At 32.2% G+C, this 26,282-nt stretch overlaps 1 protein-coding gene across 2 annotated transcripts in view; it reads left to right on the top strand.

The window, feature by feature from the left end:
- Positions 1-3,739: 3,739 nt before the first annotated feature.
- The window catches only part of LOC143059181 (ecdysone-inducible protein E75-like), a 96,551-nt gene continuing 74,008 nt past the window's right edge, over positions 3,740-26,282 (top strand). Inside the window, exon 1 of one of the 2 annotated variants that reach the window (XM_076232672.1) lies at positions 3,740-3,884. The gene's annotated coding sequence lies outside the window, so the exon portion shown is untranslated. The remainder of the gene's footprint in view (positions 3,885-26,282) is intronic. The other variant, XM_076232673.1, reaches the window with a different exon arrangement.

The raw sequence follows: 26,282 nt of genomic DNA, 5'->3' as shown, positions 1-26,282 counted from the left end.
TATTAACCTCTTATAGCTTTGACATTGACCTCTCAAAGGGTAGTATTGACCATCTGTTTGTTGGTATTGACGTCTTTTTTCTTGGAACTGAACATCTTTTTGTTGATATTGACCTCTAATATAGCTGGTACAAGAATGCATTAACTTTTAACTTGTTGATATTGGCAGTTTATTGGTTGTTATTTACCTTTTATCTGTTGGTATTGACATCTTTTCTGTTGGTAGTAACACCTTTTTTTGTTGGTATTTACTTCTTGCTATTTTGGTTTTGAACTCTCAATTGTTTGTTCTGGTTTTTTATTTGGTGGTATTGACCTCTTATAGCTTTGGTAATGACCTCTCAGTTGGTTGTATTGCCCATCTATTTGTTCGTATTGACTTTTTCTTGGTACTGAACATCTTTTTGTTGATATTGGCCTCTAATATAGCTGGTACAAGAATGCATTTACTTTTTGATAGTTTATTAGTTGATATTAACCTTTTACTTATTGGTACTGACCTTTCATCTGTTGGTATTGACACCTTTGTTGTTGTTAATGAACATATTTACTATTGATTCTGACCTCTAAATATTTGGTACAAAAATGCATTGACTTAAACCTGTTAATATTGATAGTTTGCTGGTTATGAATGACCTTTAATTGTTGGTATTGACCTTTTATTGTTTTGATATTGACCTCTCATTGATTTGGTTTTCAACTCTTTATAGTTGGTATGGCTATTTATTTGTTTGTAGCGACCTCTTTAATGTAGGTATTGGCATCTTTTATGTTGGAATGGACGTCTAAATAGCTAATACCAAAATGCAGTGACTCATAACTTGTTGATATTGACAGTCAATTTATTGTGATTGACCACTTAATTGTCGGTATTGAACTCTTTATTGTTGGTAATGACTATTTATTTGTTGGTAGTGACCTCTTTAATGTAGGTATTGAGCATCCTTTTTGTTTGATATTGACCTCTAAATAGTTGGTACAAAAATGCATTGACTTATAACTTGTTAATATTGACAGTTAATTGGTTGTGATTGACCTCTTAACTGTTGGAATTTACTTCTTATTGTTTTTGTATTGACCTCTCATTGATTTGGTATTGGACTCTTTATTGTTGTTAAAGACTTTGTATTTGTTGGTAGTGACCTCTTTATTGTTGTTAAAGACTATGTATTTGTTGGTAGTGACCTCTTTATTGTTGTTAAAGACTATGTATTTGTTGGTAGTGACCTCTTTATTGTTGTTAAAGACTATGTATTTATTGGTAGTGACCTCTTTATTGTTGTTAAAGACTATGTATTTGTTGGTAGTGACCTCTTTATTGTTGTTAAAGACTTTGTATTTGTTGGTAGTGACCTCTTTATTGTTGTTAAAGACTATGTATTTATTGGTAGTGACCTCTTTATTGTTGTTAAAGACTATGTATTTGTTGGTAGTGACCTCTTTATTGTTGTTAAAGACTATGTATTTATTGGTAGTGACCTCTTTATTGTTGTTAAAGACTTTGTATTTGTTGGTAGTGACCTCTTTATTGTTGGTAAAGACTATGTATTTATTGGTAGTGACCTCTTTATTGTTGTTAAAGACTATGTATTTGTTGGTAGTGACCTCTTTTAATGTAGGTATTAACATCCTTTGTGTTAGTATTGACTTCTTTTTGGTTTGTTTTGACTATCTATTTGTTGGTATTGAGCTTTTTAATTCTGTTTTCACAAATATTTTGTTGATATTGAGTTCTTAATTGTTGGTACAAATATGCATTCTAATGCAACAACGTTTGTAACGTTCATTTTGATTGGATAACGTCACTTTCTTACATGACATCAATTGACAATTGATGCTATGGTACGTACGCGCAAGCGCAGATGGCATATGACAGATTTTAAATACATGTTTTAACGTTGTTTTCTGTCAGTTTCATTAGAATGGAGATAACAATATTGTATTTTAAGCTCCGACGGCATCAATTGGGGATTTGATGGTCGCAAATACCCGTTTACTGTCTCCGCTAACGCGTCGCCAGTAAACTTAATTTGCGACCATCAAATCCCCAATTGATGCCGTCGGAGCTTAAAATACAATACAGTTATCTCCTAATTGACCTTTAGTATATTGATATTGACAGTTTATTAGTTGGTATTGACCTTTTGTTGTTTTGGTATTGACCTATTAGTATTTAATTTTTATTATTTGTTGGTATTTAATATTGACCTCTTCTTGTTTATACTGACCTCTTAAATGTTGGTACACAAATGCATTGTCTTTTAAATTATTTATATTGACAGTTTGTTTTGTTGATATTGACCTCTTAATTGTTGGTACTGACCTTTTTGTTTTTGTTTTTTTTTTTTTTTTACATAGTTTTTGTTGATATTGACCTCTTAATTATTGGTACTGACCATTTATTCGTTGGTATTGACCTCTTTGTTTTGTTTTGACATATTTTTTGTTAATATTGACCTCTTAATTGTTAGTACATACATTCATTGACCTTTGTTGATATTGACATCTTCTTGTTTATACTGACCTCTTAAATGTTGGTACACAAATACATTGTTTTTTAAATTATTTATATTGACAGTTTTTTTTTTTTGATATTGACCTCTTAATTGTTGGTACTGACCTCTTTGTTTTTTTGTTTTTACATAGTTTTTGTTAATATTGACCTCTTAATTATTGGTACTGACCATTTATTCGTTGGTATTGACCTCTTTGTTTTGTTTTGACATCTTTTTTGTTAATATTGACCTCTTAATTGTTGGTACATACATGCATTGACCTTTGTTGATAATGACCTAAGATATTATTGGGTTTTTTTTTGTTAGTATTGACTTCTTTTTGTTGGTATTGACATCTTTTTGTTAGTATTGACATCTTTTTGTTGGTATTGACATCTTTGTTTGTTTTTATTGACCTCTTTATTGTTAGTACAAAAATGCATTGATTTTTAATTTGTTGATATTGAACGTTTATTGGTTTATATTGACCCTTAATTTGTAGATATTGATTTTGTTTGTTGATGTTGACTTTTTATTTGTTGATTTTGACCGTCTGTTGGTTGATATTGAACTTTAATTTATATTATAGATATTGATTTTGTTTGTTGATGTTGACTCTTTATTTGTTGATTTTGACCGTTTATTGGTTTATATTGACCTTTATTTATAGATATTGATTTTGTTTGTTGATGGTGACTCTTTATTTGTTGATTTTGACCGTTTGTTGGTTTATATATTGACCTTAATTTGTAGATATTGATTTTGTTTGTTGATGTTGACTTTTTATTTGTTGATGTTGACTTTTTATTTGTTGATATTGACCGTTTATTTGTTGATATTGACCGTTTATTTGTTGATAATAACTTTTCCCTTTGACTTATATTGACTATCACTTCCCCCTTCGCCGACAACAAAAGAAAACATAATGACTTACAAGGTTCAATGATTATGTAACTGTCTGATTACATGTAAACTTTGTCTATGTTGTTTGGATCAATCCGGAATTGCAGACGATTTATTGATTCAACTTTTTGTCTCATAACTAGGACAGAATATATGGGTATACTTTGGGGGGATAATATAAGAAATATACCCGAAAACTCAGTATATATTTTTATTTTTTACAGTTTACATTCCTTTTGATATAAATAGTTAGTTAACATATATGTTTATTTCGTCAAGGTGAACAAACCTGTGTATTTCAATAAATACACATATTATGTATCTAACCTAGCTGTCGTTAAATCTAGAACATAGTGCAACCATATAGAGGTCATTCCCGTGTGCAGCTAGCAGACGATGATTACGTAATGTCAAGACGACAAGCATGATTTATTGAAAAATGGCTGATCTGAATGTTTGCAATTTTGTCTGAGACTAGGAAGTTGTTGTAAGTATATTACTTACATTTAATACTAATCTTATATGTTATTTATAAACATGCATTCATTCATATATTTTAAGTATAGCAGATGTTTGATATTTAACGATTTTTTAAAACTATTGCTTTGATAAATTTTCAGGTAAACTTCAATAGTTTCTTTGTTACACTACAAAGAAATTGTGGTATTATCAGCTAGTACCCTAGTTAATTGAAAGTTCAGTTTGTTAAATTCCAACCGGGTGTTCTCAGGTTGATTATTGAACAAAGAGAAATAGCAGAAAAAGAATTTAATATGCCATAGCTGTATCAGATATTTTGCATTGACTTAATTTTTTTTTGTGTTTTTTTTTTCTGTCCGAAGCAGGTCATCTATATTGTGACCTAATTCAATGACCTTATATTCAAAATATAGTTAAAATGTAGCAGCCAGTTCGTTGATATAGTTTTAACTGGTGTACGAGATTATGTTGACTTATGTGCACCTAAGTTATGATGACCTGAATGAGGTGAGGATTACTTGGAAGTCAGGTGTTCTATTTTTAGAATCTTTATCGTTTGCGTAGGTGAATAGTATTAAGGAGTTACTATATATTTAGATTTTTTTCTGCATAACCTTTTTATATTGATTGTATTTTTGTTTTTGTAATATGATTTACCATGTTGTGTCATTAAGGGAAACTCGAGGCATGACTTTTCGTAAAATGAATATGTATATCTCACTTGAAATACATTTAAATATAATATAAATATATAAATACAACATTAAGTGTCGATATATATAATTATAGATAAATAACCACTGTTCGGAAATTTGAGTCGTTACTTTTCAAGGTCTGGTAGATTTTTAAAAAGAGATTATTTGACAGTTTTAAAAATAACATATTTCGATAATCTTTGATTTCTTGGAAATACATATACATGTATGTTGATGAAAATTGAATCGGTTGTGCGGCTTCAACCATTTATTTTACTTTTATTTTTGTTGAAAGTCGAAAAAAAAGTTTTGTCTAAAGAAGAAATAAATAATTTTCCAATGTTGTATGATCATATGCAATGTTTTATGACATGTTATGATTTACTTGACACATTTCACTCAACTGTTTAAATAATTGGGTTTTGTTATTAGATTTGTTTTTTTTTATGCATTATATCAAGTGAAAAGCACGAGAAAGTCTATTTAAAATTTCTTTTGATGTCATTTACTCAAGCTTAAAACCAAATTTGCAGAAATAAAACTTTTGGTGAAAGAGAAATATTTGCAGACCATTTTGAGTCAAAATTTGCTTGTCCATGATTCTTCACTAAAAATTAGGATTAATGCGCTCCATAGTATACGCTGGGAGCCTGAAATTCATTGGTTGTCGTTTGTTGCTTTGTAACATATTTATTAGCGTTCATTATTTTGAACATTTATTTGGGCGTTAGTTATCCGGGTGTTCTCATGGCGTGGTCAGTTTCTTTTAGATTTATGAGTTTGACTGTCCTTTTGGTATCTTTCGTCCCTCTTTTATCTCGTTTGAAATGTTTTATATTTGTCATTTCCCGGGGGGATCCATCCATTTTAAAAAGGGGGGTTCTAAACCCAGGACAAAGGGGGGACTATATGTCCCCATTCAAATGCATTGATCGTCCAAACATAAGGGGGTTCCAACCCTAGGAAATCTTCCCCTGGATCCGCCACTGCATTTAGGGGCATTTTAACGGTTGTGTTTCACAGTAAGATGACAAACATTGATTGAACAAAGTAATGAAATTGATAAAATTGATTGAACAAAGTAATGAAATTGGTAAAACTGATTGAACAAAGTAATGAAATTGATAAAATTGATTAAACAAAGTATTGGAATTGATAAAATTGATTGAACAAAGTGATGGAATTGATAAAATTGATTGAACAAAGTAATGAAATTGATAAAATTGATTGAACAAAGTAATGGAATTGATAAAATTGATTACTAGTATAAAAGGGTTTCGAATTGATTTGACAAATGTAACGTGTCGAGGCTTAAAAATTACTGAGACAGCATCATAATTTGTTGTTTAACTTATTTATATTTACATTCAATTTGGCGTTTACTTATTGACAAACACAAATCAGGAATATGACAGTTGTTGTCCATGCATTCGTTTGATGTGTTCGAGCTTTTGAGTTTGCCAAAATTAAAAGCTTTTGATTAACTTTGATTAAGGTCTTTTCGTTTTGAATTTTCCTTGGAGTTCGGTATTTTGTGATTTTACTTTGAATACAACATCTACTCATTGTTTTATATTAAACAGATTTGTGTGTGCAATAACCTTACTATGTACCTATTTAAACAATAGATGTTGTAAAGCACACAATAAACTACTTGATAAAATGCGACTACCTTGAAGTAAAATTTATTTTTAGGAACAGATGTCTGTGTACAAGTATGTCATTGAACTAGTTATTTACTTGTAAATACAATAAGCTGTTGACATAGATATATGTCTCGCATTTTTTGTAAATATTTAAAAATTCAAATTAAACAAACCATTCAAAGTCAATAATCTAAGTTTGAATGACCAGGGTCAAACAACCTACATGAAAATTAAACATTGCAATGCTTATAAAACTGCTCTATGCCATGGGCTTATCAGATTTATATGTTGTATACTAACATATTTAAAGTGCAAACTTTAACTGGGCAAAAGTGCCTAGTCAATGAAACATGATTAGTAGATGAGACTTACAAATGCTAATAAACCTGTATACCAAATATCACTGAATATACATACTACTAAATAGTATGTGGTTCATTCAAAATTGAATTTCTCTAATTATTCGTCAATTTATCCCTTTCTGCACCCATTGTATAAAAAAAATTAATCAACGTGTGGTTCGTTTGATCTCAGTTCTTCATTGGTTAAAATGAGATTATGACGTCGAATATTCTTGTTTTCCTATTAATTTCCTATTGTGACGGCATGAAAAAAGGCGACCATGCCTGATGACATAGGTCACATAGAAACAACACATCTTTTGCAGATCAGTCGCAAAGAAGGAATAAGTTTGCCTGCGTATTGTTTGAAAATCATTAGAGAAACAGATTCTACCACCAAATCTCGTGTAATACGATATTTATCCACTCTCGACAATTAGATTTTAAATATTTTAAACGCTCGGCGAGCCTCGCGTTTTAAATTTGAAAATTTAACTGTCTCGAGTGGATAAATATCGCATCACACACGAATCTATATTTATAACAAACCTTAACTTGTATATTTTGAAAAGTTTGTAATCATTTCAAAGTACATGCATAAGATGGTTGAGACAAACATTTTCATTAAAATGAAAAGGTCCACTGCTTATACAACAGCATACCAAATACCGAGCGGAAGATACTTGTTGCTACTCATTTAAACTCAAGGATTATCATTATATGTATATAATGTTGGTTCATTTATTACCATGGTTACTAATATTCGGGGAAATTTAATTTCGTGGTTTTGACGAAGTCTGTATAAATTCGTTGAACTTTTCAGTTCATGGCTCTCCTGTTACCACGAAATTCCACGAAGATTGAAATCAACGAATATTAAGGAATCCGCAGTAGAACCTTTACATGCATAATATGTGTTCTTTAAGCTGGTCTTGGGGATGTCTACCGCTATATATGTAAATGTACCAATTGTGAAGTTAAGGATTTAAGGTGGAAGTTCATACCTCCATATTATTGAAAGTATCCAAATGAAAAAGAGTACTTGGCATGCTTAAATATAGTAATAGTAATGTGCTGTCTAAGCTGTCAATTTTTTTTCAAAAGATGGAAAAGATGCTTGTCTAATTGTCTAATGAACTATGTGGTAATTAATATGTGTATAATATGCTCCTGTTACGCATTCTTCTGTGGCTGATTCTTCTTTAATAAACTAAACTAAACTTAACTATGTGAACATTCATCCTAATTGATGTCTGATATGTAACATTAATGATCTTTATTCAGCAAACGTATATGTAGACAAAACGCTATCCGCCTTGTTTGTAAACTCTTTTTTAAGGAAATAGAAAGTCTTATAACTCATTATATGTTTTCTTCAATGATACATTGCATATTGTTGATCCATGCTTTTGATTTACAGTGGAGATCAGTTCTAACCTCTCATAAATTCCGTCAGAATCTGTCAGGAGAACTGTTCTAGAACAGTATGTAGAACTGTCAGCCTGACACCTTTTAGTCAGTTCTAGGTTAGAACTGTTCTAGCTAGAACTGATTTGGTCAGTTCTACCTAGAACTGATTTGGACAGTTCTAGCTAGAACTGATCCTGACAGTTCTACCCTAGAACAGTTTTAGACAGTTCTAGCTAGAACTGACCAAATCTTTGGTCAGTTCTACTTCTAGAACAGTTCTACGGTTAGAATTGATTTCAAATTCTACGGTTAGAATTGATTTATAAATTCTACGGCCAGAATTAATTTATAAATTCTACGGCTAAAATTGATTTATAAATTCTACGGCTAGAATTGATTTATAAGTTTTAAGAAAAATTTGTCTTAATATAAAGGCTTCGGCAAAATAGCGATTAATATTATATAGAGTTTTGCTATTTTGCCGGTTTTATTTCAGATTTATAATCGGCAAGAGAACATGTTTAACCCCGCCATATTCTGCATGTATGTGCCTGTTCCAATTCAGGAGCCCGTAATTCAGTGATTTTCTTTTGTTGATGTGTAACATAAAATATTTGTTTTTCTTTTATTTTTTGTACATAAATTAGGCCGTTAATTAGTATTATGGGGTGGGGGGGTATTATTTGAATTGTTTTACATTTGTTATTCTGGGAGTCAGGATGGCTCGTTATCACATAACAAAATTATCTGACCTCATTAATAACCAAATGTAATATCTGTTTACGAGTAGTTTTCATACCTCGGACGGACCTGTTTAACAAAAATCTTTTGACCACATCAATCTAAACTGACATAATTTGCTCTTTCTTTCTGCAAATCTATATAACTGCACAGTACTTCAGTTTTAATTTTAGGTCAAGAGGGACTGTACTATACAAGTTACAGCAATATTGGAAAACAATTTTGTTCGCATCAATTTATAGTGCCAGCATGCAGGGGCAGATCCAGCCATTTTAAAAGGGGGTGGGGGCGGGTGGGTTCCAACTATATGTTCCCATTCAAATGCATTGATCGTCAAAAAAAAGGGGGGTTCCAACTCCTGAACCCCCCTCCCCCCTTGTTCTGCCAATGAGCATGTCCTCTTTTTATTCAAAATATTGAATCATAAACAAATATCAGTAGTTTTCATACTCAGATTGAGTCGTATAATAAAATGTTTTGACTGCATCAACCAAAACTTACCATATTTGCTTTTTTTTTTATGAAAATCTAAATAGCTGCACAGTAGTTCAGTTATAATTCTAGGTCAAGAGGGACTGTAGTATATAAATAACTACAATATTGGAAATCAATGACCATTTTTTTTCTCGCATCAATTGAGAGTGCCAGCATTTCCTATTTTTATTCAAAATATCGCATCAGGAACAAATATCAGTAGTTTTCATACCTCAGACTGACAGAAACATGTAATCATGTAACAAAATTATTTGTCTGCATCAATCAAAACTGACCATATTTGACAGCATCAACCAAAACTGACCATATTTGACCGCATCAACCAAAACTGACCATATTTGACCATGTTGACCGCATCAACCAAAACTGACCATATTTGCCCCTTTTTATGTAACTCTTATAGTCGCATAGTAAATCTGTAATATTTTTATGTAAGGATGGATTGTAAAATCATGAAAATACATATGATAGAAATATTGGAACACAATGCTACCTAATTTCATTTGCATCAATTTAGAATGCCAGCATGTCCTCTTTATATTTAAAATATTGCATAATAAACAAATATCAGTAGTTTTCATACCTCAGACTGACTGGTATAACAAAATAATTTGTCCGCATCAACCAAAACTGACCATATTTGCACTTTATTATGTACATGATGTCAATCTTAATAGCCGCAAAGTAAATCACATATATTTTTAAATCAGGATGGATTGTTTAATATAAATGAAAGCAATATTGGAAAATAAAATTATGCTCACATCAGTTTATAGTGCCAGTATGTCCTCTTTTTCATCAAAATTTTGAATCGTAAACTAATTTCAGTAGCTTTGATATCTCAGACTGACTCATGAATATAACAAAATTATTTGTCCATATCAACCAAAACTGACCATATTTGACAGCATCAACCAAAACTGACCATATGTGACAGCATCAACCAAAACTGACCATAATTACACTTTGTTATGTAACTCTTAATATATATATAGCCGCATACTAAATCATTTATAGTAATACATATTACGATGGATTGTATAATAAATGACAGCAATATCAATGAATATTGGAACACATTGGCTACAAAAAAATTTCCATATCAATTTAGAATATCAGCAAGTCCTCTTTTTATTCAAAATATTGAATTGTAAACAAATTTCAGTGGTTTCGATATATCAAACTGAGTGAGAGTTGTTTTAACAAAATTATTTGACCGCATCAACCAAAACTGAACTTATCTACACTTTATCATGTAAATATACATGTATATGGCCTCATTGTAAACATGGTAAACCAATATCATTTCAATGTGAGGACGGATCGTATGATAAAAATGACACCAACTTTGAAACACAATACACCTTATCGCTAATCCTGGCTGACCCGGCCTCTTGAACTTTTGAAGCATACAACAATGACTTTCCATTGTGGCGTCATTACGGGAACCTGTGTGATATCCAGTAATGGCAGACAAATAGCGACAAGGTGTATTTATACCATATTCAAGAATTTAGCGCGCCGTTATTTCCTCTCTGTATCCATAATAATGAACCGTCATTAAACATGCTTAAGTGACTTTTTAACATGTTTAAGTCAGTAGTTTGTGATGGTTTTTTTTAAACAAAACTATTTAATGGCATCATCCAACACTCACATGACTGATTCATACACTTTATTTTAAAGATAAAATAAAAAGTACATGTATGGGAAGTTCTCTTCTTGGAATAGTATACTGTTAATATAATTTGAAGAAGGCAAAGAAAAATGCATGATTTTGTTTGTAGCTGAACGTCCAGGGGTAAATGTTTCATTCATGTTCAGATCCAGTATATTTTTCTGAGTTGCAGACTCCCAGATATCATTTATAATCGTTATGGATAAGTCTGGCTAAATTGACGAGATGGTGCAAATGTATATAGTGTTTTTACGTTGTACAACACTTTTTTCATTAATATCCCATAATTCATCCACTGTACAATTTTCGTTTGAACATTTTCAAAACAGAATCTTAAATGAATGTAAATCCAAGGCAAACAAGGTAAATTACGATTAAAATTCCATGAATTAAATGCAGAGCTTTATTTAGGAAGAGACTGTTAAAAACGGGGAACGAAGAAACGTAAACAATGATGTTTCCGAATGCAATCTTATAAAAATATTTCTCCGATGAGTTGGGTAACCTTCTATTCACTTCGATATTTGTACATGTAACGTAATTAAAGTCGTTTGATCAGTAAAATATATAGAAAATCTGCTATTTAATATATAGCAAAGTAATTGGAAGTGATTTATTTCTTCTAAATTCTAAAGTGCCCTTACTGCAGTAACGTCATTTAGAACTGTTCTACAGTCCTAACTGATGTAGTCAGTTCTGCTGACAGTTCTACGGTTAGAAGTGATTTGGACAGTTCTACCTAGAATTGATTTAGACAGTTCTACCCTAGAACTGATCCTGACAGTTTTACCTAGAACTGATTTAGTCAGTTCTACCTAGAACTGATTCTAACAGTTCTACTTAGAACAGTTCTAGGGTAGAACTGTTCTAGGACAGGTTAGAACAGTTCTATGACAGAATATTCTGACAGTTCTAATGAGAGGTTAGAAGTGATCTCCACTGTATGAATGTGCAATATGTATTTATTTAATTCTTCTTTTGCGTTTCTATATTTCAATACCCTTAAATGTCTTTAGTATATTTTTGTGAGTTTGTTTTTTGTTTTTTGTTGTTTTGTTGGTTTTTTTTTTATATATATATATATTCCTGTTATTTTATCTACGCAATCAAAATGTCTAAACGACATAGCCACAAAATTTTACGGCGCACAAGGGTTTGTTGGAGAATCTAGACTTTTCATTTCGATCAGTTAAAAACTCCAAGTCAAGGTTTTGCTACTTAGGATGTATAAATACGCAGCCACGTCCAGTTCAAATTGTGACGTTTAATCCGACCGTTTTATATGGTAAGTGACAATCTCCCGTATATTAGTGGACCCCTGTAACAACTCATTGAACTGTGAAGGATCTGTCGATTGTCTTGAACATTGGGAAGCGTTTGTCCCTATCAAACATAGTATTAACTTATTTTCAAGTAGTAATTTGAATTTCCTATTTTGATACCGATCAACCTACTAGACAGAATCTACTTCATGTTTGATTATAAATTTTGTTCTCGTCCTTAATATTTATGTAAAACTTGCAACTGGGCGCAACAATTATTAAATTTAAACAAATTTAAAATAAGTTACGCTTGTTTTCTTATTCACACCTTGTTGAAAGGTTTTTATCATAAATTCATGATAATATAGCGTGTACGTGTATGTGTCTTAATTGAATTATAACTACCAATGTACACCTGTGCGTTTCTCATCGATCAAATAAAATCATGTTAACTGTATATTATTTTTTTCCATATTTTCTTGTCCTACTTTCATGACCTTTTTACAGAATACTATTTAGTTTTGAACTAAACAAATATTTGAAACTTTCAGATAATTGTTTTTTTTTTTTTTTTTTATAATTTGGGCTATTTGATCATTTGACAATTAAAGAGATTGAAACTCAGTTGTTGTCGTCTGTTGCTGTATATCATATTTGTTTTTCATTTATTGAATTTAAAATAAACAAGGTCGTTAGATGTCTCTTTTTACTTGTTTGACATTTGCCATTTCGGGGCCTTTCATAGTTTATTATACGGTATCGATTTGCTCATTGTTGAAAGCTGTACAGTTAACTTATAAATGTCATTTGTTCTGTGATGGAGAGTTGTCTTATTGGTAATCATACTACATCTTCTCATTATTGTATTGAACTGATTGTTGTGCTATTTTCCTATATAAACCATATTTGTCGTAAAAGTAAAATACAAAATAAACGACTTTCAAAAAATGTGACCACCTTTAACCAAGATTTATTGAAGGTACAGATGTCTGTGCACAAGTATATAATTAAACTCATATAATTATTTGTCAATTAGAATAAAATGTTGACACAAATACTTGTCTGTTCTTTTTGTCTTCGCGCAACGCATTGTGGGGTACATACATGTATTAACCCTTGGCACCAACCATTTTTTTGTTAAAGCATTAGGCTTGGAAATATCGATCATATGGAAAATAACATTGTTGGCATCTCATGTGTACATTTATTGTCAGAATTTTATGAAATTCCTATCTTTTACATGACTTTTTTGTATAGGATGTTAGAGGTCGGTCATTTAAAAACTCATCAACCGTATCGTATATGTTGACGTATCCGCATCTGCAGATATATCAAAAAATATTGTGTGATCTCGAGCTTAAGACCATTATATGTTTTGCTTCCCCATATGTCAGGCAGCCCCCCCCCCCCCCACTCCACCGCCCCCCCTCCCATTTGCATTATTGAAAGTACATAACATTAAAGCTCGGAATCACATGCTGTTTTTGGTACATCTGCAGATGCAGATACGTCAACGTATATGATACGGTTGATACATCTCAAATGACCGACCTCTAATATCAGAATTGTCTTCGACACTTTTAAAAATAAGTGTCGATCATTACTTTTAACGAGTTAAGCCACTTTGGAATATTTGTTATAACAAGATGCATATTGTATATGTACAACTGGGATGTTGGCACTCTGTTCCTTTATTAATATGATTTTGAAAGTATAATGTACAAATTAACATTGAAATTGTAATATTTAGAAATGTAAATTATGAAAAACATTCAAAGATGCAAAGCAAAAAAAACTCCTTTAAAATGAGACATTGCAATGCTTGTAAAACAGCATACCAATATCATATACTTATCACGGCTTAAACTAATCTAAACACCAAACTTTAACATGTAAATAGGGCAAAAGTGTCGAAATCAATGGACCATGATTGGGGGCGGAGCTATGTAGTCTCCATGAAAATGATACATGTGTACATGCAAATGCTAATACAACTACATATACAGAGGCGGATTTAGGGGGGCCTAGGGGGCCCGGGCCCCCCTTTTTGGGAAAAAATTTGGTTGCTTATATAGGGAATCACTGAAGCGTGACTGGAGCGGGGCCCCTCTTACGTCAATCAGTGGGCCCCCAATTATGAAAATGTCTGGATCCGCCACTGTCATATTATAAATATCATTGATTTTACATTAGCAATTCATCATACATTGCATAATAAAAAACTGTTACATGTCAACTATATCAATGTTCAATAAACCATGACCGAGTGGCATGGTCTAATAATCTCCATTGAAATAAGATGGACCACAAGTATTATCATTATTGCTTGTATACATGTATACCTTGTCCTATAATTTTATAAACTCTAATCCTTATGAATTTCTTATAAAATGTAATTTGAAAGACAACTTTTTCTGCAAACGTACATATAGACCAAAATCATTCTGCTTTGTTTACAGCCTCTTTTAAAAGGTAGAAAAAATGTAATCGGTCATTAGATGTTTTGTGGCAAAGGCATATAAGTAAATGCCTGTTCTAAGTCATGATTATGACAATTGATTTTCATTCATTTGCAATTGATGTGTTTGAGCCAGTGGTGGATCCAGAACTTTCCCTAAGGGGGGCCTGCTGATTGACCTAAAAAGGGGGGCGCTCCAGTCATGCTTCAATTTAATTTAACCATTTATATAATTTAGCTAAGCGACTTTTTGTTTTGAATTTTCCTTGAGTTCTGTACTTTTGTTATTTTTCTTTTTGTTGATCCTTGCTTTATATATATATAAGTACGTCTGAGTCAGTGACAACTCTACAACAGATGTATCCATCGGATCGCCATCAATGATGGTGATACATGGCTGTGTACATAATGTATTATGTATTATGTACACAGCCATGTATCACCATCATTGATGGCGATCCGATGGATACATCTGTTGTAGAGTTGTCACTGACTCAGACGTACTTATAAATATAATTATTTTCTGTGACTGTATATTACATTAATTTGTAGGATCCTTTACTATAGATAATTTAGCTGATCTGTAACAATAACATCTTCATGCCTTATATATCATGTACTGTAGTACGCCGCTAGATTAAAACTAACGAGGAAAGGTAACACACGGCCAGCGAAAGGTCTTTTTTTTTGAGAGCCCAGGTGGTCGTGTGGTCTAGCGGGACGGCTGCAGTGCAGGCGATTTGGTGTCACGATATCACAGTAGCATGGGTTCGAATCCCGGCGAGGGAAGAACCAAAATTATGCGAAAGCAAATTTACAGATCTAACATTGTTGGGTTGATGTTTAGACGAGTTATATATATATATATATATATATATATATATATATATATATATATATATATATATATATATATATATATATATATACAGTCTATAAAGAATCTACCAACCAGTAAACTTAATAGGTATTGGATCATCAAAATTGACAATACTACACAAACAGGAAAAATTATATGAGTCTGAAAGATTGTGTAACAATACCGATAAATCGATGGAAAACAAAACACTAAAAAGTGTTGAATATCATTGCACAAAGATGGAAAAACTGAACAGATGATATAAATTATACAATAATTGCAAATATTTCGGCTCAACAAATGGCCTTCTTCGGTGACAAACGTTTTAACAATAATGATATATAATGTATAAGGTGTAATAAACATAGATCACTAATAATACAGGTAAGTTTTGGTCGATTGATTTTAATCCAAAATCCAAAATATAATAATATAAACACTAGACTGTAAATTTAATTATTTCTTTCTATTGATTCCATCTGGATAGACGACGCCCATTGTTTTTATCCAAAACTTCTCCCGATTTTCTCTTTGCCTATTTTGCCATGTACAACCTGAAATGTTGGCTGACAGGAATATACGTTTTTTTTGTGAGGTCACTCCTGTGGCCATTGAGGCGTTTGTGAAATGGCTGCATAGATTCACCAACATATTGGAGACCACATCTAGGACACTCAAGAACGTAAATCACGTTTGAGCTTTTGCAGTTGACATTGCAGAAGATCTTGTATGTCTTTTCTGTGGTCTTACTGTGAAATGTTGATGAATGCTGCAATTGGTTGCAACATTTGCAGCGCTTATCCCCACAAGGTTGGCAATTACCTACAGTATGGTTAGGTTTAAAGGTCAGCACGGACAAGTATATTTCTCAGGTTGTTTGAAGGCAATCATGGGAGGCTCAGGAAAGATTTTGGATAACTTCGAATGTTTCTCGATTGCTGTCCAATGATCACTAATGGTCTTGAAACTATTTCTCAGGCATGGATGGTAGGTGAGCACACATGGGATTCTTTTACTTTTCTGTTTATCTTTGTAAGTTAGCAGACTGCTTCTGGGGATGGATTCCGCTTTTCGAAAACTATTTTTGATGTTTTTGTGTTTATATCCCCTTCTTTTCAAATGTCCTTTGAGCTGCCCCAGACGTTGTTTTGCAGTGTCTTCAGAGGAGCAGATTCGCCTTATTATGAGAGCTTGGCTGTATGGAATGCTCTTCGTGCAGTGTGGAGGATGGCAACTTTCAGGCGACAAGTATTGATGAGTATCTGTAGGTTTAGAGTATATATCTGTGTTTATTATACCTACAGAGAGGGTGCTAGATGTATCAAGGAAGTTTATGGTGGAATTAGATGTTTCATGGGTGAATTTGATGGTAGGGTGTTGATTATTAGCATTTGTTATAAAAGTTTGTAATTTTTGGTCTCCCTTGTCCAATTTCATGTCAACGTCATCAATAAATCGATACCAGGAAAGCGGTTTTTCGATGGAGCACTCAAGCAGTTGCTTTTTAAATTTACCCATGAATATATTGGCATAAGATGGAGCCATTTTTGTACCCATAGCAGTGCCATTTGTCTGTAAATAGTGTTCTCCTTGGAATGTGAAGTTGTTCTTTTTCAAGACCATAGTAAGCATTTCAACTAAGCAATCAGTAGGTGGAATTTTAAGAGATCGAGAGTCCCAAACTTCTCTACATGCTTCAATACCATCAGCATGGGGAATATTCGTATAGAGAGAGGTGACATCCATAGTGACAAGAGTAGTATTGGCAGGTAGAGGGTTTAAATCCTGCATTTTTAGTAAGTAATCTGTAGAATCTTTAATAAAAGATGGCAAGTTTTCTACATGTGGTCGAAGATAGTAATCAACGAATTCGGATATTTTTTCGGTGGGATGACCATTAGCTGAGACGATTGGTCTATCTGGGTTACCATATATATCCATCCAAATGGAATCAATAGAAAGAAATAATTAAATTTACAGTCCAGTGTTTATATTATTATATTCAGGATTTTGGATTAAAATCAATCGACCAAAACTTACCTGTATTATTAGTGATCTATGTTTACACCTTATACATTGTATCTCATTATTGTTAAAACTTTTGTCACCGAAGAAGGCCATTTGTTGAGCCGAAATATTTGCAATTATTGTATAATTTATATCATCTGTTCAGTTTTTCCATCTTTGTGCAATGATATTCAACACTTTTTAGTGTTTTGTTTCCATCTATTTATCGGTATTGTTACACAATCTTTCAGACTCATATATATATATATATATATAAATGTGCGAAATGTACCAAACTCATGATTGCTTGGCGTTTAGCTATCATGGCTATTGCGATCATTTAAAATTATCTAAACTTGTTTTTTTTCTGGTTTCATTATGCATTCTTATTAGCATCTTATCTTCGCAATTATATTCTCTAAACGACAAAGATTCAAGGGTTGACGGGCCAAGGTTTTTTTGGAGTAACGAGATATAGTCATCACCTAGACTATTCCTGTCGATTTGAATACTTTTAGCAAAGTGTGTCGTCCGTTTGGCTTTTTGAAAAGTATAAATACCCAGTCATATCTGGTCAGAATTACTACGTTTGATGCGATTCTTTTTAGTGAACACAAACTCTCTAAAGGATCTATAGATTGCCTGGTGCCATGGAAAGCTTTTGACACTATCAAAAATGGTTTTGCTTCATTTTCTGGCAGTTTAAAATTCCTTAATTTGATACCGAATTTTATACAGAATCTATCGTATATTATTTTATAATCAATTTTGCTCTTAACCTTAATATTCGTGTAATATTTACAACAGAAAGCAACAATTGATAGATTTAAGGTTGCATTTCTGTAAGTATTGACAATGCAATTTCCCATAGGACTAATACGGCTAAAACTGTACCACTTTTACTATGAAGTTTTGAAAAAAAATATTATCCTAGAATTGAAAGTTCATATGCACTACAATTTTTTCAAAGGTCAAAATATAGGGCTGTGTGGCATATTTTCAACGTATAAACAATATTCACATGTTTATTTACTGGTAACATTCCCAAGTAATGTCTCTGTGTGGAACACAGAGACCATAACTGGGAACCAGTGTGTAAACAAAATTAATTGTCTATGCATAGTCAAGATCTCCCCAAAAGAGGTGTGGTTTGAGAACAGCTGTATTTACAAAGTGTAACCTATACAAACATTTATTCAAATAGAAAACTCTGTAAAATTAGTTTTTCTCACATTAATACTCATTTATCAGAATTATAGCCTTTAAAGAAATCCCTGTGTATACTCTTTAAGTTTTTCTTACCTGTACATTTTATACACCCTCCCCTGTTTCAATTTTTAAAAAAATTGAAAACAAGACTTTAATTATTGCCAGCTTACCCTTTTTGCATATTTCCTGATATAAAATGCCTAGAACCTGTTTGATAACATATTGAAAGCATATCAGAACACTATAAATGTAATGTTTAGCAGTCAATCATTAAAACATTCAAGATTATATAAAGTATCCAATCCTGCCTATGTCTCCAGTCCACATCTTACTGTTTTTTCAAAGTTCAAAATATAGGGCTATGCGGCATATTTTTAAAGTTTATATGCCCTGAACATCTCAGAGTTTAAACTAACACTAATTTTCCTAACTACCCCTAATTCTAACTAAGGGTTACCACAGTTTTCAATATAAACAATATGCACATGTTTATTTACTGGTAACATTCCCAAGTTATGTCTCTGTGAGATGGAACACAGAGACCATAACTGGGAACCAGTATGTAAACAATATTAATTGGCCATGCATATTCAAAATATCCCCTAAAGAGGCGTGGTTTGAGAACAGCTGTATTTACAAAGTGCAACCTTTAAACGCCATTCTGATTTTTGTCCTTAATTTCTTTCAGCTTTACTTCAAAAAACAAACTTAACAGTCGCGCTTGTTTTTCTTCTTCACACGTTGTTGAAGTCTTTAGTTATTATTATGATAATGTAGCATATATACGTGTGCATGTCTTATTAGTTATGACTATCAATTTTCACCCGTGGGTATCTCATCGATCAAATAAAATCTTGTATTTTGTATATTTGGAAGGTAAGATAAAACATATTGTCCTGCTTTTGTTAAGTTGTCATCTCTGTCCTGCTTTTTTATTCTTCACTCTGTCTGGTTCTGCCTTTTTATGCCCCACCTACGATAGTAGAGGGCCATTATGTTTTCTGGTTTGTGTCTCCGTCCGTCTGTTCGTTCGTTCGTCGTACCGTGCGGCCGTTCGTTAAAGTTATTGGTCAAGGTAGTTTTTGATGAAGCTGAAGTCCAATCGACTTGAAACTTAGTACATATCTTGCTTGTGATATGAACTTTCTAATTCTAAAGCGAAATAAGACTTTAGACCCCAATTTCACGGTCCACTGAACATAGAAAATGAAAATGCAAGTTTCAGGTTAAAGTTTTTGGTCAAGGTAGTTTTTAATGATGTTGAAGTCCAATCATCTTGAAACTTAGTACACATGTTCTCTATGGTATGATCTTTCTTATTTTAATGCCAAATTAGATTTTTATGCCCCACCTACGATAGTAGAGGGGCATTATGTTTTCTGGTCTGTGCCTCCGTCCGTTCGTCCGTCCGTCTGTGCGTCCGTCTGTGCGTCCGTTCGCTTCAGGTTAAAGTTTTTGGTCAAGGTAGTTTTTGAAGAAGTTGAAGTCCAATCAACTTGAAACTTAGTGCACATGTTCCCCATGATATGATCTTTCTAATTTTTATGCCAAATTATAGTTTTGACCCCAATTTCGTGGTCCACTGAACATAGAAAATAATAGTGCGAAGTTCAGGTTAAAGTTTTTGGTCAAGGTAGTTTTTGATGAAGTTAAAGTTACATCAACTTGAAACTTAGTACACATGTTCCCTATGATATGATTTTTCTAATTTTAATTCCAAATTAAAGGTTTAACCCCAATTTTCACGGTCCACTGAACATAGAAAATGATAGTGCGAGTGGGGCATCCGTGTACTATGGACACATTCTTGTTTACCCAACTTTACAGTCCATTAAACATGTAAAATGATAGTGCGAGTGGGGCATCTGTGTACTTTGGACACATTTTTGTTTTATAAGTTTATCCGGACTATTTTTAAGTGAATTGACATCCTGTTTTGGGTTTTTCGGCACTGTGGCGCATCCTGTCTTTTTTATACTAAAAAGTCCTATACGTCCTGCCTATTTCCTTCTAATTGCATCCTTGCCCTCCCTCTCCCCCTTAATATCAAATGGTAACACCTTGTATTAAAACAAGGAAGGATGTATAACAAGAGGGCAATTATGAACTTTGAAGATACACGCTACGCATTTTTATTGCAATGGAAATTAATTTCTAAGAAATTGATGAAGTGGCAAGGTTAGACATTGTTTGAATTAATATTTTAAATGCCCTTGTTGTTATATTTAGAATACCCTTGTTTATAATTTCTAAATCTAAAGGTAGCAAATTTACCTGACGATATCTGGATATGGGTATTTAGTCGGATCTTAACACGTACTTGTGATTTGTTTAAAACCGGTTTTAACGAAGAAATGTCGAAATGTTCAGAACTTAATTAAATCTGTTTTTGGGTAAGATGGTGCAAGCATACGATTTTTATTATGTCTTACACTTTGAGAAGCGAATAATCTTTAGCTACTTTATTTAAATATTGTGTAAAAACGTTAATTATGAGATATGAAAGTCAAGTGGCTCAAGCATTTTACTGAGGAAGTTTTAAAAAAATGCAAAGAAATATTTAAACAGTGGGTTACAATTCATTAGTCTTTACTATCTATAGATTAACAACTTTTGGTTATATTTATAATTTAGAATCATCATTGAAGGTGGAGCGCGATTGCACAGTTAATTAATTATATTGATGTGCCATTTGTATGCAAGAGTGACATTCCGTTGTATTAATATGTGCCAATTCGAAAAAGTTATGTGAGTATTGTCTCCCTTTAACAGGTTCATTACTTTATAATTAAGTTTAGGTTTCTGATATAAATTTGAATAGTTACAAAATGTATCAATTCAATATATTTCAGGTTTTGTTATTGGTGTATCAAAAACATTGATGTACGAATTTAATTTCATAAATTTGAAACGTTTAAAATGATTACATACCAATATAAAGATCCGTTCATCATTTTTGAAAAAGACTATGATTGAAATGTGTATAGTTTATCTTCCCTTTATGATAGATGGATAATGGTATTCTTTGTTTGTAACATCGATGCCAGATCAAGTTTTACGAGATAATAAAACTGCATGTGTTAGTTTTGTGTGGAATAATGGTGCACACTTAGTAAAATATAACACCATCATTGATCAAAAGTGTAATGGAAGTTTACAGTTACCTGATATTGAATCAAAGATGTATGCATTTAGATTAAAATTTTTAGCCAGGTTTTTAGACAAGAATTATAAAGTGCTATGGAAGTCTACATTTAAATATTTTATTTCAAAAATTTTAAATATGAACTTATCAGAAGAAATATTATTCATGTCTTTACCTGAAAACTTGAAGTGTATTCCTAATGTATACAAAGAAATGTTTAAAGATTTTGATCTCTTAAGAGATGATATTGAATTTGATCTTAGCACTGAAAATGTATACGATCAACCCTTATTTTGTAATCCAAATGTGTTGTTCGATGGAAAAACTGTTATATGGTATGATTTTATAAATGCTGGAATTGTTCAAGTAAAAGATATATAAATAAATTTGGTGTATTTACTGTCTTCTGATTGGTTAAAAGTATTAGTTTTATTTTCAATGTTGTCAATTTTTATGGCGACACGCCCACTCTGACTTTGTCGGATTATGTAAAATGTGAAGAGTCAAAAATTAATTTTATGGTTCAATAAATTCAAAATAAATAATAGCCATTCATTAAATGTTATGAAGTTATAGAGGGTTTTTTTACCAGAAATGGCTATATTTGAGATGATACAAAATGTAACTAATCATTGTGATATTAACAGTATTGTAAAAAGATTTAATACTTTAAAAGTTGTATTGTACGGTAGCCGATAAGGGCCATTCAAAAAAAAAAATTATGTCGTTATTACGACATAGCATGTCGTAATTTCGACATAACATGTCGTTATTACGACATCGCTATGTCGTAATTTCGACATAACATGTCGTTATAACGACATCGCTATGTCGTTATTTCGACATAACATGTCGTTATTACAACATCACTATGTCGTTTTAACGACATAGCTATGTCGTAATAACGACATCACTATATATATTAAAGAATATGTATTATCATTGCCAAGAGACTAAATGACACAGAAATTAACAACTATATGTTATCATAATGCCCCCAATAATTAGAAAAGCCCCCGCATAGTCAGCTATAAAAGAGGGACGAAAGATACCAGAGGGAGAGGCCCCGAAATACTGTGTGGCAGACAGTGTTAACATTAATTAATTATTAGCTCCCTTGGTAAAACTCCAAATTTCATATTTAAAGTATTTCATTGTTGATTAATTTACATGATGCTTAATAAGTATATATTTGTTAATTGCATAGCTTTTGCTATTTGAATTCATTTGTTAAAGATATTTATTCATATTGTAAAGTTTAATATTTGTATCGTTGCAAAATCTTTGGTCACCTTCTTTGGTTACCTTCTGTGAGAAAATTATATAATTTATAGATCCTTTAGAATGAGATAGAGACTTAGTCTGATAAACGCTCTACTTGTTCGAACTAATATGTGAGGAATTATATGAGGACTGATATACATCCTACCTATAAACCAGCGCCCAACTACATGCCTTCGTGTAATAAGGGAGAATTGAAATATCTTGATTGTTCTACTTACAAACGTTGGACACAATGTTTCTACAACCTTTAGTATTTAAAAGAGAATCTTCGAAATTTCATCCGCAAAACAAAATAAAAATGTTAGAAAACACGAACCAATATTAAAGCAAATTCAATATATGTTTCAAATTATGTTTTTACAGCTCTTGATCATATACTAAGTAATATCTAGTATATTTGATGATTATATTAGCAAAGCTATGTGAAAAAAAACCGGATGTCCAACGTTACATTTATGAAAAACTGTTTTAAATCTTATGTATAGTGATCCTATTTCTTATTCTCTGATCTTCTTGATACTTGGCAGGAACAACGACAGGTGTTGGTTCTTTGTGGCGTTAAAGACGTTATTTTTGCCAAATTTTATTTGACTCGGTGGCTTTATATTAAGCGGGAATAAGAAAAATGTCCAACGACGTTTTTCGTTATCTCAACGACTGAAAGTGAATTTTGTAAGTAGCAGAAAATTAATAAAAATAGTAAGACAATAATAATATCTAACAAAAGTACAAATATTTGCCTCATTGTTCGTGAGTTCAAAGATTGCTGATTCAATAAAATCTTCTCTACACAGTCGTTTTTCAAACGGTAGTCATTTTGTCCAAGTTGATATTTCATTTTTCAAAGCAGTTAACGCGTATTTTTTATAATTAATCAAAACAAAAGTTAGATACACGAAGAGTAAAAAATGACAAGATTCTTTTCTTATTAACTACATGTTTGGGTCTTAAAGGAATAAAATGCTTCCACACATTACAAAACAGTAGCCAATTTGTCCAAACGTCGAAAGTTCGAAAGACGCTAATTTCCGTCGTTACATGTGCTTAAGTTTCAATTAAATGTTCATGATAATTAAAACAAATCGTGTTGTGAAATTTGGAAAAACAGGTTGATGATTGCTGCCGAAAAAAAAAGAATAGCGCATGTTGCTATAGACTCCACCCGGGGACATAGGTTCGGCACAGGTTAAATTATGCAATTTTTATTAATCGTTTATAGCTTTTAACGATTTATTTAAAAGAATGATGAAATGGGGAAAAACAGCTCATTACATGAACTTCGTACAACTTTTGCAAAGACAATTTTTAGACACCAAGACAATCCTCTAAATGTAAAATTCGAATTGAAATTTATATTGTGGAAGTACTCCATAGATCATTTAAAGTCGTCATTTCAGTAAGGTGCAATCACCAATATTAAAAGACTTATACCAGTTCACGGAGTGTTTTACTTCGCGATTTGTCCTGCTATTCATGTTATAACTGTCGTGATGAAATTAATTCCTGTACTAGCGAAGCCGGAACTTTTCGTCAATATAAACTTGTGCATGAAATGGAGGTACTAGTAATTGAAAGACAAATCCCAAACAGCGACGAAAACAGTTTCATCGAATTTTAAAAACCCGGGATTATTTAAGCCGTTTTCGCGGACGATCCAGGAGTAGATTACTATATTTTAAAATGTATATCAGAAATTAAACACTATAGATGACTTGCGGAAATAATTCTCAAGCCAAGGTTCAAGTAATTGAAGGGGTGTATTTCGACAACTTATGTACCAGGGAAAATACAATTCTATTCAAATTTAACCAAGGGTAAAAATGTTCGATTTACTTGCAGAGTGTCAGATATATTTGTATTGGGGTTGAGTTAAGATTTAGAAATTTTACAATGACAGATGATATGCACCTTGAAAGTTAAACATCATATGATAAAAGTTTCGTACATCTAAAAAAAATATCTTTTTTACGGATAACTGTACCACATCTGCCTATATATCTACTTCTGTCCCATCTTTCTTTCCCACATTACTTGCGACAGTAATGCATTTTAAGTTGAAATAACTTAAAGGGTAAACATTATTAAATAGATTTCCACAACTTAAGGTAATTTATGATAAAATGACATCACAAAACGAACAGAACCAGAATCAGAAATTTTTAAAATTTTGTAATATAATAAATAAATCAACCAACATATAAAACAACGAATAAAACTTGCAAAAATTAATCAAAAACCCTCTTCGACGCCGCTTTTTATGTGTAACGTCGAGTTTTAGGAACATCGTGCCCATCGTTTGACAGTAAATACACAGCAATCGATACGTCCATTCACCCTCTGACATTACCACAAACCACGTAGTTGTGCGCTTCTTTAAAGAAAGGTGTTAGGCTTTGCTTGCCTTGATAGGACTTTATGTCAGTCGGCTTAGTCCCCCGACGGTTTCTTATTACTTTCAATTAGGATCTATAAAATATATAAGTTTCTCACAGAAGGTAACTAAAGAAGGTGACCAAAGATTTTGCGACGATACAAATATTAAACTTTACAATATATAGAGAATAATACATGGCAAAATCCGTATCATATGTCGTATCATCCCGAGACATCAATATCAGCCCAAGGGCCTTTAGGCCCGAGGGATGATATTGGTCGAGGGTGATACGGCATGTGATACGGATTTTGACATGTATTATACGCTTTATCATATATTTCAACAGTAGAGTATTATATTATATGAACTGTTTTCTGATCCATAGCACTGGGTTACTTTCAGTTCTACTTTTGTCTTGTTTCAAAGGCCTTAAAAGAACTGCTCAATTACTGATCCGGAGCACCTGGGTTACCTTACAATTTGCGTGCTGTTGTTTTAAAAATATTTTGTTTATTATTGTATTAATTTGTGTGTTTTGTATTTTTTCATAGTTGCATTTAGTGTGCCAAAAATATGAAAACTTGACGTTCGTGACGTCACATACAATGTGAAAACTAGACGTTCGTGATGTCACATACCAAACAATGACGTCATTCAAAAAATTTACCTATTTTGAGGAAAATTTTTCTTAAGCAAAAAAAAAACCAAAACTGACTTTATGTAAAAAAAAAAAAAAAAAAAAAAAAAAGGAGGGGTGTGATAAAGGGTATGCGATAAAGGGTAGGGGTGTGATAAAGGGTA

This window comes from Mytilus galloprovincialis, chromosome 14 (genome assembly GCF_965363235.1).
Source record: "Mytilus galloprovincialis chromosome 14, xbMytGall1.hap1.1, whole genome shotgun sequence".
Lineage (NCBI taxonomy): Eukaryota > Metazoa > Mollusca > Bivalvia > Mytilida > Mytilidae > Mytilus > Mytilus galloprovincialis.
Note: the sequence above shows the minus strand (reverse complement) of the source record. Positions and strands in the feature narration are given on the sequence as shown.